Genomic DNA, 12,053 nt, shown 5'->3' with positions numbered 1-12,053 from the left:
GCTTCTGGAAAATTTAACTGCCATAAAATAGATATACAATTGCTATGGTAGACATCTAAAATTCTAAGATGATCTTGCAAGATTCCCAGTCTGTGTGTACACATACCTCTGCCAGTTATTAAGTAAAACACTAATCTAGATACTACTATGAAAGGATTTACCAATGTAATTAGGTTTCCAAATCAGTTGACTTTAAGATAGGGAGATTATCCAGGTGGGCCTGATCTAATTATGTGAGCACTTTAAAAGTAGTGAGATTCCTCTGACAGGTTACAAAAGAGGAAATTAGACCTTTGAAGTATGGAAAGAATTTGATGTACCCTTGTTCACTTGAAAATGGAGGGGCCACATGGAATGGAATGTGGATGGCTTCTAAGAACTAAGAGTGGCCCCTGGCTTACAGACAGCAAGGAAACAGGAACCTCAGTCCTACAACTGCAAGGAGATAAATTCTGCTATCAAGAATGAGCTTGAAAGCATAGTTTTACTCAGAGCCTCCACATAAAAATTCAACTTGGCTGACACCTTGATGAAGAGCCTGGCTCCAGGCCGAAATCCTATGCGTGATCTTCCAGGTCTGTCCATAGACAATTAGAAAGACTTTACTGGAAGGTCTTATGGGGCAAGAGCTGCACTCCCCATCCTAGACTTGGTACATAGCCATTGCATTACTGTCTGTAGAGGAAGCTGCAGTCAATGGCTGAGGGCTCCTGGGCTGGCCATGCTCGTATACATATCTGCATTCCTAACACAGATACCTCCATTCAGAAGTCTCCTTATTGGGGGAAGCCTCAGTTGAGTACTTTTCAGGCACCTCGACCAACAATTCCTTATGAGGGAGCCTTGGCCAACCTGACTCAGTACTTTTCAACTCCTAGCCCTTACTCCTTTTATTACCCCTCATTCCCTAGGACCATAAAAATCACAGGAGCTTTTTGTTCAGGACCTTCATCAGTGAGAAAAATTTTCCCTACCTGTGTTGGATGTCTCTTGACCCTCACTCGGTGTAGTTCTACAGAGAAAAATGAAATAGGGATAGCCAATACTAGCATCCTTTTTGGCTTCTTTCTTATGCTATCACAGTAAGTGAATTAAAGCTTGATTGCTTCTTTGATTTGGTTCGTTGTCCTAACCGACCACCTCAACACTTGGCAGCTGTTGTCATTTGATTTTAGTTTTTTGATACCCTGAACGCAAAACCTATTCACATCATGTTGGACTTCTGACCCACATATATCTGTGAGACAATAAACGAGGGCTATTTTAAGCCAGGAAGTTTTTAATTTGATATAAGGCAATAGAAAACTGATACAACTGCTCTTTGAATAATAATATTTAACTTGATTGTTGTGAGATATCACATATGTAAAGCTCTTTGTATATAGAAAGTATTCAAAAACTATTAGCTCACCACTTCTTTATGTGAAAACATAGCAAACAACTGACTTTGTGGTGAAATTGAAGGCCTCCTCCAAAATATTCTGTCCTTGTATCTTCCTCATTAGTCATTCTTTCGAATATATGTACTGAAAACTTCAGGTAAAATTTTTCTTTCCTAATTTAAAAAGAGCAAATCATCATAGGTGACTTTTAGGTCCTAAATATTCTCAAGGTTGTCTCTGGTGCTAAGGGAAAATAAAGTCAGGTCAATAACATAGTTGCTGAAGGTGAGTTTGGAGAAGAAATTTATGAAGATAAGAAAAGTATGAAGAGGCACTACAAAGCTTCATCAGAGATGATGTCAATGAAAATGGTGGAGCAAAGAATTTCAAAACTCTTCCCTTCCATGAAAGTAATAAAAAATTGGCAAAAAACTCTGTCTTTGTCAATCTTTTCAGTGTCTGGAAGCTAACCAATAGCTTGAAGCAACCAAGAGAATGCTTAATCAAGAAAAGCTGGCTGAATCTCAGTAAGACAATTGCCTAACTCAGAATCTCTCAGTGATGGAGTGGCTCCCTGTGAGAGCATATCCTGAAAACTTTTACACTCAAATGTATTAGTCACTGGTACCTGGGACAATGGATAACAGTTGGGGAAAACAATAGACTAACCAAAAAACTTGGAATGAAAACTTAAAATCAGAATCTTTGGACAATAAGGGCTTTGAAAAAGCTCAGACATATTCTTAGCAATCTAGAAGGCCGCAGAGATGCCCAAAGTTGTGCTCAGGAAAGACCTGAGAAAGCCTTAAGCTCTCAACTCTGCATTACCTTCATGGTCTGTGCAAGCACTACGTCAGGGCTAAAGCAGATTTATAAACTTTCTAAGTGTTGAAGGTGTTCCCCCAAAAACACAAAGAGCCCAACTGAAAAAACAGAGATATTTTTCATTTCACATATTTAAGGACGCCTGTCTTAAATCATTAGCTGACTACTAATCTAACAGAACAAACACTTCAGTATCCACACATGACAAAGAATACAGGCATTACAAAATTAATTCAGAAAAATCGCTAAACAAACAAGTCATGTAACAGCAGCTACAACAAGCAGCATAAATCCCAAGATAGGAAGAGAATGAAATTTTCAGGGTTACCACATTACAATATACAAAATGTACAGTTTTCAGGAAAAAGTACAAGGCATTCAAAGAAAAACAGTATGGCCCATACACAGGGAAAAAAAGCATATAACAAAAACTTTCCCAAGAAAGCCTTAATATTGGACTTTCTAGACAAAGGCTTAACTATTTTAATTATGTTTAAATAGCTAAAGTAAACCATGTCTAAAGCCCTAAAATAAATCATGAGAATACTGTCTTATGAAATAGCAAATATCAATCAATAAATGGAGAATATAAAAAAATTATCAGTAGAGAAATCAATAAGTAGACATTATAAATAAATATTATGGTAGTGAAAAAGTATAATAAGTCAAATATGTTTATGGTCAGTTGATTTTCCTTAAGGGTGCCAATGCCATTCAATGGCAAAGAATAATGTTTCAATAAATGATGCTGGGGCAACTGTATATCCACATGCAAAGGAATGAGTTTGGGCCCCTATCTCAAATAATATACAAATACTAACTCAAAATAGATCAAAGACCTAAACATACTAGCTAAAACGATAAAACTCTTAGTAGAAAAACAGAGAAGTAAAACTTTGTAGCCTTGGATTAGGCAATAGTTTCTTAAAATGACAGTAAAAGTACAAGCAAGAAAAGAAAAAATAGAAAGTTAGGGTTCATCAACATTAAAAACTTTTATGCATCAAAAGACACTATCAAAAAAGTGAAAAGACTATCTACAGATTGGAAAAAGAATATTTTTAAATCATATATCTGATAAGAGTCTACCATCCAGAATACATAAAGAAGGCTCAAAACTTAGAAATAAAAAGACAAAAACAGGCATTACATAATGATGAAGGGGTCAATTCAACAAGAAGATATAATATTTGTAAATATATATGCACCCAACATAGAAGCACCTAAACATACAAAGAAAATATTAACAGACCTAAGGGAAGAAATTGACAGCAATACAATAATAGTAGTGGACTTTAATAACACACATCAATGGATAGATCATCCAGATGGAAAGTCAATAAGGAAACATCAACTTAAATGACATATTTGACAAGATGGACTTAATAGATATATAGAGAACATTCCATCCTAAAACTTTAGAATATACATTCTTTTCAAATGTATATAGAACATCCTCCAGAATAGATAACATATTAGGGCACAAAACAAGTCTTAATAAATTTAAGAAGACTGAAATCCTCTCAAGCGTCTTTTCAGAAAATGGAAATCAATCACCAAAAGAAAACTGGAAAAATCACTAATATGTGGAGATTAAAGAACAAGCTACTGAACAATCAATGCGTCAACAGTGAAATCAAAGAAGAAGTCAAAAAATAACTTGAGACAAATGAAAATGGCAACACAATATACTAAAATCCATAAGATGTAGCAAAAGCAGTTATAACAGGGAAGTTCATTGCAATACAGGCCTACCTCAAGAAAAATCTCAAATAAACAATCTAACTTTACACTTAAAAGAACTAGAAAAGAAAGAGAAAATGAAGCCTAAAGTTAGCAGAAGGAAGGAAGTAAAATAAATTAATAAAGATCAGAGCAGAAACAAATGAAATAGACTTAAAAAAATAAAAAAGATAAATGAAAACAAGTGTAAGTTATCTAAAAAGCTAAACAAAATTGAAAAACTTTCAGCTAGACTCACCACAAAAAAAATGTGGGCTCAAATAATGAAATCAGAAATGTAAGAGGATAAGTTAAAACTGATACCACAGAAATACAGAAGGTCACAAGAGACTACTAGGAACAATTATACACCAACAAATTGGACAAGCTAGAAAAAATTGATAAATTTCTAGAAACATACAATCTTCCAAGACTGAATCAGGGAGAGAAAGAAAATCTGAATAGACTGATTACTAGTAAGGAGGTTGAATCATTAATAAAAAAATCTTCCCAAAAAAGTCCAGGACCAGACAGCTTCACCAGTGAATGCTATCAAACATTCAAAGAAGATTTAATAGCTGTCCTTCTCAAACCCTTCCAAAAAACTGAAGAGGAGGAAATGCTTCCAAACACATTTTATGAGGCCAGAATTACCCTGACACCGAAACCAGACAAGGATATCACAAAAAAAGAAAATTGCGTGCCAAAATCCTTGATGAGCACAGATGGAAAAATCTTCAACAGAATATTAGCAAACCAAATGCAACAGTACATTAAAAGGATCATACACCATAAAAAAGTGAGATTTATTCCAGAGATGCAAGGATGTTTCAACATCCACAAATCAGTCAATGTGATATACCATGTTAACACAGTGAAGGATAAAAATCATATGATCATCTCAATAGATGCAGAAAAAGCATTTGACAAAATTCAACAACCATTTATGATAAAACCTCTAAATAAAGTAGATAGAGAAGGAACATACCTCAATATAATAAAGGCTATATATGACAAACCCACAGTTAACATTATCTCACTGGTGAAAAGCTGAGAGCTTTTCCTTTAAGATCAGGAGCAAGACAAGCACGCCCACTCTCACCACTTTTATTCAATATAGTATTGGAAGTCCCAGCCAGAGCAATTAGGCAAGAAAAAGAAATAAAAGGCATTCAAATCAGAAAGGAAGATGTAAAACTGTCACTATTTACAGATAACATGATGCTATACATAGAAAACTCTAAAGACTCCACTAAAAAACTTTTAGAATAAATAAATTCAGCAAAGTTGCGGGACACAAAATCAATATACAGAAATCTATGGCATTTCTATACAGTAATAACAAAGTATCAAAAGGAAAAATTAAGACTACAATCTCATTTACAATCACATCAAAAAGAATAAAATATCTAGGAATAAATTCAAGCATGGAGATAAAAGAACTGTACACTGAAAACTATAAAACATTGATGAATGCAATTGAAGAAGACACAAATAAATGGAAAGATATTCCATGTTCATGAATCAGAAGATTTAATATTGTTAAAATGTCCATACCATCCAAAGCAATCTACAGATTCAATGCAATTCCTATCAAAATTTCTATGGCGTTTTTAACAGAACTAGAACAAATAATTCTAAAATTTGTATGGAACTGCATAAGACCCTAAATAATCAAAGCAATCTGGAGGAAAAAAAGAGCAAAACTAGAGGCTTCTGCTCCCTGATTTCAAACTATGCTAAAAAGCTACAGTAAACAAATAGTATGGTATTAGCATAAAAACAGACAGACAGACCAATGGAGCATTAGAGAGGGCCCAGAAACAAATCCATACATATATATGGAAAATTAATTTATGACAAAGGAGCCAAGAATATACAACGGGGAAAAGATACCCCCTTCAACAAATGATTTTGGGAAAACTGGACAGTGACATGCAAAAGAACGAAACTAGACCACTATCTTACACCACACACTAAAATTAACTCAAAGTGGTTGAAAGACTTAAATGTAAGACCCGAGGTCATAAAACTCCTATAGGAAAACATAGGCCACAAGCTCCTTGACATTAGTCTTAGTGATGTTTTTTGGATCTGACTCCAAAGACAGGGGAAACAAAAGCAAAAATAAATACATGTGACTCCATCAAACTAAAAAGCTTCTGCACAGTGAAGGAAACTGTCAGCAAAATAAAAAGTCAACCCACTAAATGGGAGAAGATATTTGTAAATCACATGTGTGATAAAGAGTTAATATCCAAAATATATGAAGAACTTATTCAACTCAACAACAAAAAGCAAACAACCTGATTAAAAAGCAGACAGTGAATCTGAATAGATATTTTTCTAAAGAAGACATACAAATGTACATAAAATATATGCTCAACATCACTAATTATCAGAGAAATGCAAATCTAAACTAAAATGAGATATCACATCACACTTGTTAGAATGGCTATAATCAAAAAATACGAAAAATAACAAGTGTTGGATAGGACGTGGAGAAAGGGTAACCCTTGTACCCCGTTTGTAGAAATGTAAATTGGTGCAGCCACTACGAAAAACAGTATGGAGATTTGTCAAGAAATTAAAAATAGAACTACCATACCTTCCAGCTATCTCACTTTTGAGTATTTATTCAAAGAATACAGAAACACTATTTGAAAAGATATAAGCACTTGTATGTTCATTGCAGCATTATTTACAATAGCCAAGATGTGGAAATAACCTAAGAAGATGTGGTGTATATATACAATAAAATACTACACATCCATAAAAAAGAGATAAATCTTGCCATTTTTGAAGACATGGATGAACCCTCAGGATATTATGCTGGGTGAAATAAATCACACAGACCAAGACAAAAACTGCATGATTTCACTTATACATAGAATCAAAAAAACAAAATAAATGAACAAACAAAACAAAAATAAACTCAGATACTGAGAACAGATTGGTGGTTATCAGACTGGAAGGGGGTTGGGGAGTGAGTAAAATGGGTGAAGGGGGTCATTTGTATGGTGATGGGTGGTAACTAGACTTATGACGGTGATCACGGTATAATGTTGTATACCTGAAACTTACATATCATTATAGACCAATTTTGCCTCAATAAAAAAAGACAAAAAAAATTTTAAATGAGTAAAGGAATTGAATAGACATTTATCCAAGACAGATATGTAAGTGACCAAGAAGCATATGAATAGATGCTCAACATCATTAGTCATTAGGGAGATGCAAATCAAAACCACAATCAGGCACCACTTTATACTTACCAGGTTAAATATTACCAAAAAGCAGAAAATAGCAAGTGCTCATGAGGAAGTGGAGAAATTGGAACCCTCATGTATTGCTGGTGGGAATATAAAATGTTGCAGCTGATGAGGAAAGATATTTGGCTGTTCTTCAAAAAGTTAAACATAGAGGTATCATATGACTCAGCACGTCTACTCCTAGGCATATACTCAAGAGAATTATAAACATATGTTCCCATGAAACTTGTACACAAATGCTCAGAGTACCATTATTGAGAATAGCCAAAAGGTGGAAACAACCCAGATATCCATCAACTAATAAATGGTTAAACAAAATGTAGTATATTCATACAATTGAATATTATTCAGCCATAAAAGTTGGTGAAGCACTGACACTTGCTACAACATGGATGAAGCTTAAAAGATTTAGGCTAACTCATAGGTGGTAGTTAACATATAGACAAAGAGAACTGATCGGTGGTTAACAGGGAAAGGGGGGGTGGGGGGAGGGCACAAAGGGTGAAGTGGTGTACCTACAACATGACTAACAATAACGTACAACTGTAATTTCACAAGGTTGTAAGCTATCATAATCTTAATAAAAAAAAAGATTTAGGCTAAATTAAAGTAGCCAGATTAAAAAAGGCCACATATTGTTGGGTGACATTTTCCACAATAGTCAAATCTGTAGAGACAGAAAGTAGATTAGTGGTGCCCAAGGTCTGGGGTTGGTGCGAGGGCTGGGGGAAATAAGGAGTGAATGCTTAAAGTATATAGCATTTATTTTAGGAGCATTGAAAATGTTCTGGTACTAGATAGTGGTGATGATTGCACAACATTTGAAATAAATATGCTAAAAAGACACTAGATTTTATGCTTTAATATGGTTAAAATGGTGAATTTTATTTTATGTAACTTTTCATTCAATTAAAAAAACTTAATCAGAAAAGTAGGATGCAACATGTTATTTATGCAGAAATTTATCTTCCAACCTTCCATACTGACATCAAATTATTATTAGGAGGGCTTGTAATTTCAATATAAATATAAAAATATAGGCAATGTGTATACATATATTAATTTTATTCATATGTATGTCTGAGTCTTTGAAAGAAAGCACTCCTAGCACCCTGAATAAATAATAAAAATTGTGATGCTGCTAGCATGACTTTCTAAGGAAAATTTTTATGTTTAATCACAAATCAAGCTCTTTATTTTATAAGGTAAAAAAAATAAGATATCTCAGAAAATTTACAAACTGCAGGCTGTGTCCATTTATTAAATACTTCATAGATAATGAGTAAAAATGTATCATTTATGACAAATTTGCAGGTGCTCCTATGGAAATCAGTAATTTGAACAGTATTTACTTTTCAAGCTTTTTAGAAATAATTGATCAAATGTGAACTCTATAAATTCCCTTAAAATATTTATAGAGATAGAAAAATTATAAAGAGTTAACTATGTTCTTTTTTCTGAGCGCATGTGTGACGTGCATATGTTTGGAGAATTAGGGGTGTTTTATGTTTTAATATATTCACACAATTGTAATGCAGATACATAGAGATAATCTGTCTCATGTATTTTATTATATTTACATTGTTTTAAAAATATACTCTAGTTTCTAAGTTTAATTTCTTCAATCTTAATTTCCTTTTCCTAGTAAGATATACAGAACACTTTGAGTTTTCTGCTTTTGTAATAATACTGTACTTAAAGTCTGATGACAGTCTCTGTCACCTCTTCGTTTAATGATTAAGTGAGATAAAAGTATAAGAATAGTTTATAAAATTTAGTACAAATTGTAGTCTTTTACTAAAAGTGGTGGAAATTCCCTGAATCATAAACTCCTAGAATGTTCGAGGTGAGAAAGTATCATAAATATCATGCAGCTATCTAAGCATTCTCATTCTATACATGAGAAAACAAGGTGTAAAGAGTCAATGTCATGTGACTTCTCAGGACTCTTTTCAGTTATACCATAGGTCTCTTTCCAAACTTTCCATAAAACAGTTTCTACGAATATTAGTTACCACAACTTGAATCTCATGACTCGTATGTTTAGTAAATTGTAAGAATTAAGGTACAGTTAAAAGAATACAGCCTCTTGATCAAGACAGACACGGGTTACATTCTTGCTTAGGCATTTCTTAGCTGTGTGTCTTTGGCCAATTTGCAGGAACTTTTAAAATTCCACTCTTCTCATTTCTAAATTGGGGGTAATAGTAATTTTTCATTTTATGGTTGTTTTGGAGATTATGGTAGATAATGTAGGCAAAGCACCTGGCACTTATCAGAGCTTCATTTAGTGGGAGCTAGCATTTCATAATTTCCCCTACTACTGATTCACTCAATAGTTTTGATCCACTGATATATAGAAGACAGTCTCAAGATTCATAGCCTAGTTCTTTGTTTAGGGTGGCATTAACCTTAGAACTTTAATATTGTACTAATGAACTCTCTTCCATGAGAAAGATCAACTATTGTTACAGTCTGGCTCCAAATTTTTGGCAGGTGTTCCCTATGTCCCCGTCATTGATTACATTGTCGTTTACCAGATATAGCCAATATATAGGCCCCTTTTATAAGAAAAAATGCTCATTCACATTCAAGTCACATCTTTAAAGTCTAGAAGTAGTCAGGCAACTTAAGGCCACCTGTAAACCTCTTCACACAACTAGCCTAACTTTTTGAATTGAAAGTTTTACCATTAAATTTAGATGCTTACTCAAAAAGAACTAAGTTAAATAGCTTATGCTATTTTGAAACAGTTTATCCATTATTTTGAATGAATTTCCTGTGTTAATTAAGTGACATCCTTTTCTCTTAGGCGATAGATGGCTACAATATTAAAGGGTTGTTGATGTAACGATCAAATCTGAGAAGAATTTAGTAAAATAAATAGTACCAAATGTAGATGTTTCGGCCAATGCTAGGGTAAATACACACAAGATGCAGCGAACAGGGGAGAGGAAATACAGATAATGAGTCAAAATAAAAGTACAAATATTTTTTACACATTTATGATCTTTGTCACCACCTCTATTCTAACTTCACCAAAATATTTTCTGGGCCCCCTGAAACACTTACTTTTAAAGAACTTCACTTTGACGGGGTTATTACAAGGACCATAAAATAAAAAGCTATTAAAATGAGAATACGTGCTTTCATAATTCCTGTCCTATGTGCTTCCACTCTTGCATTATCCCGCACAGGGTTAGTAAATATACACATATACACACACATACGTGCACACACACACACAAACTACTAATTCAAGTAGATAATCATTCTTTCCTAAAGTTAGGAGAGCCAAACTGACCAATAGTTTATGAGGCTCAGTTATGCTGAATTGGGATTCTTCAAATATTGTTTACTTCTTTTAATTATTAGTCCTTTGCATGGATTCAATTAAGATGATCAAGAAATTTGTACATTTTTGGTATAAGCACATTTGTGGTCGCGTGATCCGATGAGACCAAGGATAGTGTTGCCCATATGCATAAGAGATAATGAGGAATCTTTTCTCCGTGTTCATTTGCAAGTCTCCAAAGTAGTTTCAAAACCTATTTTTAAAAAGATATCTAGCAGATGCAAATTATAAACTGACATATTGAATTTTAAACTTTTAGCAGTGACATAAAACAAAATCGTCTGAGGTATTGAGGGAGAATAAACTGATGCCTCTTCTGTGTAACGTAATCCTGATTTTATCAATATATTAGGGTCTTTGACACCAAGTTACACTATATAACAATATGTATGGTATGTATTTTTACACCTTTTATTGTTCTGAGCAATTTATTGATTTCATTTTTAGCTATAAATTGCATGAAGATGACAAAGACATCTCTTAAGGATGAGGTGCAAAACTTAGTAATTAAACTTTGTACAGTATATTATATAGATCATAAAAACAAAAAATGAAGTTCCACCACAGCAAAATTATTTCTACCCTTTCAAAATTTGGAAGTATTTTTGTTCTAATTCTTGTCATGTAATATGTGTTTACATTAGTTGTAAAATATAGAACATGAAAATGTGAAAACAAAGATCACTTGCAATTCAATAATCCCACTAGGATGATGTAACCACTGACAAGATCTCTCACACACACACACATACACGCACACGCACACGCACACCTCTATTACTACAATTAAATATATACCCGTTTGAAAGTCTCTTGATACATATTGACCATATATTCTGTAAAAGAATTGTATTTATTTGAAAACCCACAAGCAATATGTGTATCTTTCTTCACACCTTCACCTAATCTGAGTAAGTTTTTAAATGTCTACAAATTTAATAGCAAGAAAAGATATATTTTATTTTGCCTTTCTTTAATCAGCCGTACTTGAACCCACAACTGAATATTGTCGAGACTTAGTCTTCGCATCCTACATTTAATGAAGAAAACTCCATACAGTACAAAACTGCTAGGTCAGGAATAAATAGATCCAATTCATGCACTCTATCACTAATAATTAGACATTTAAGCTTTCACTTCGCTTTTCTCAACATTAACACAGGACTAATAATCTCTGTTCTTCCTATATATTGAGTTGGTTTGAGGATTAAATGAATACAAAGTGATCACTGTGAAACACCTCGGCTGTACACCCCATGGATGTTGCTATTATATCCACTCTCATCAATTCTCATTTTCCTCTTGGCATGAGAAGAGACTCAGCCATACCTCTGATGGAGGAGAAGAAGTCCTGTGTCCGAGAACCTGAAAGATGAAAAAGCTAATCAACTTTCCCCAAACCACCTACGAAGACACTGACACAGCTGGGATGGGCATGTAATATTTTCAACTCCATTTCTTTTTCTCAGCTCAGCAGACCACTATTCACACCTGTTC

The sequence above is a fragment of the Equus caballus genome, chromosome X (genome assembly GCF_041296265.1).
Source record: "Equus caballus isolate H_3958 breed thoroughbred chromosome X, TB-T2T, whole genome shotgun sequence".
Lineage (NCBI taxonomy): Eukaryota > Metazoa > Chordata > Mammalia > Perissodactyla > Equidae > Equus > Equus caballus.
This window is presented reverse-complemented; position numbering follows the sequence as displayed.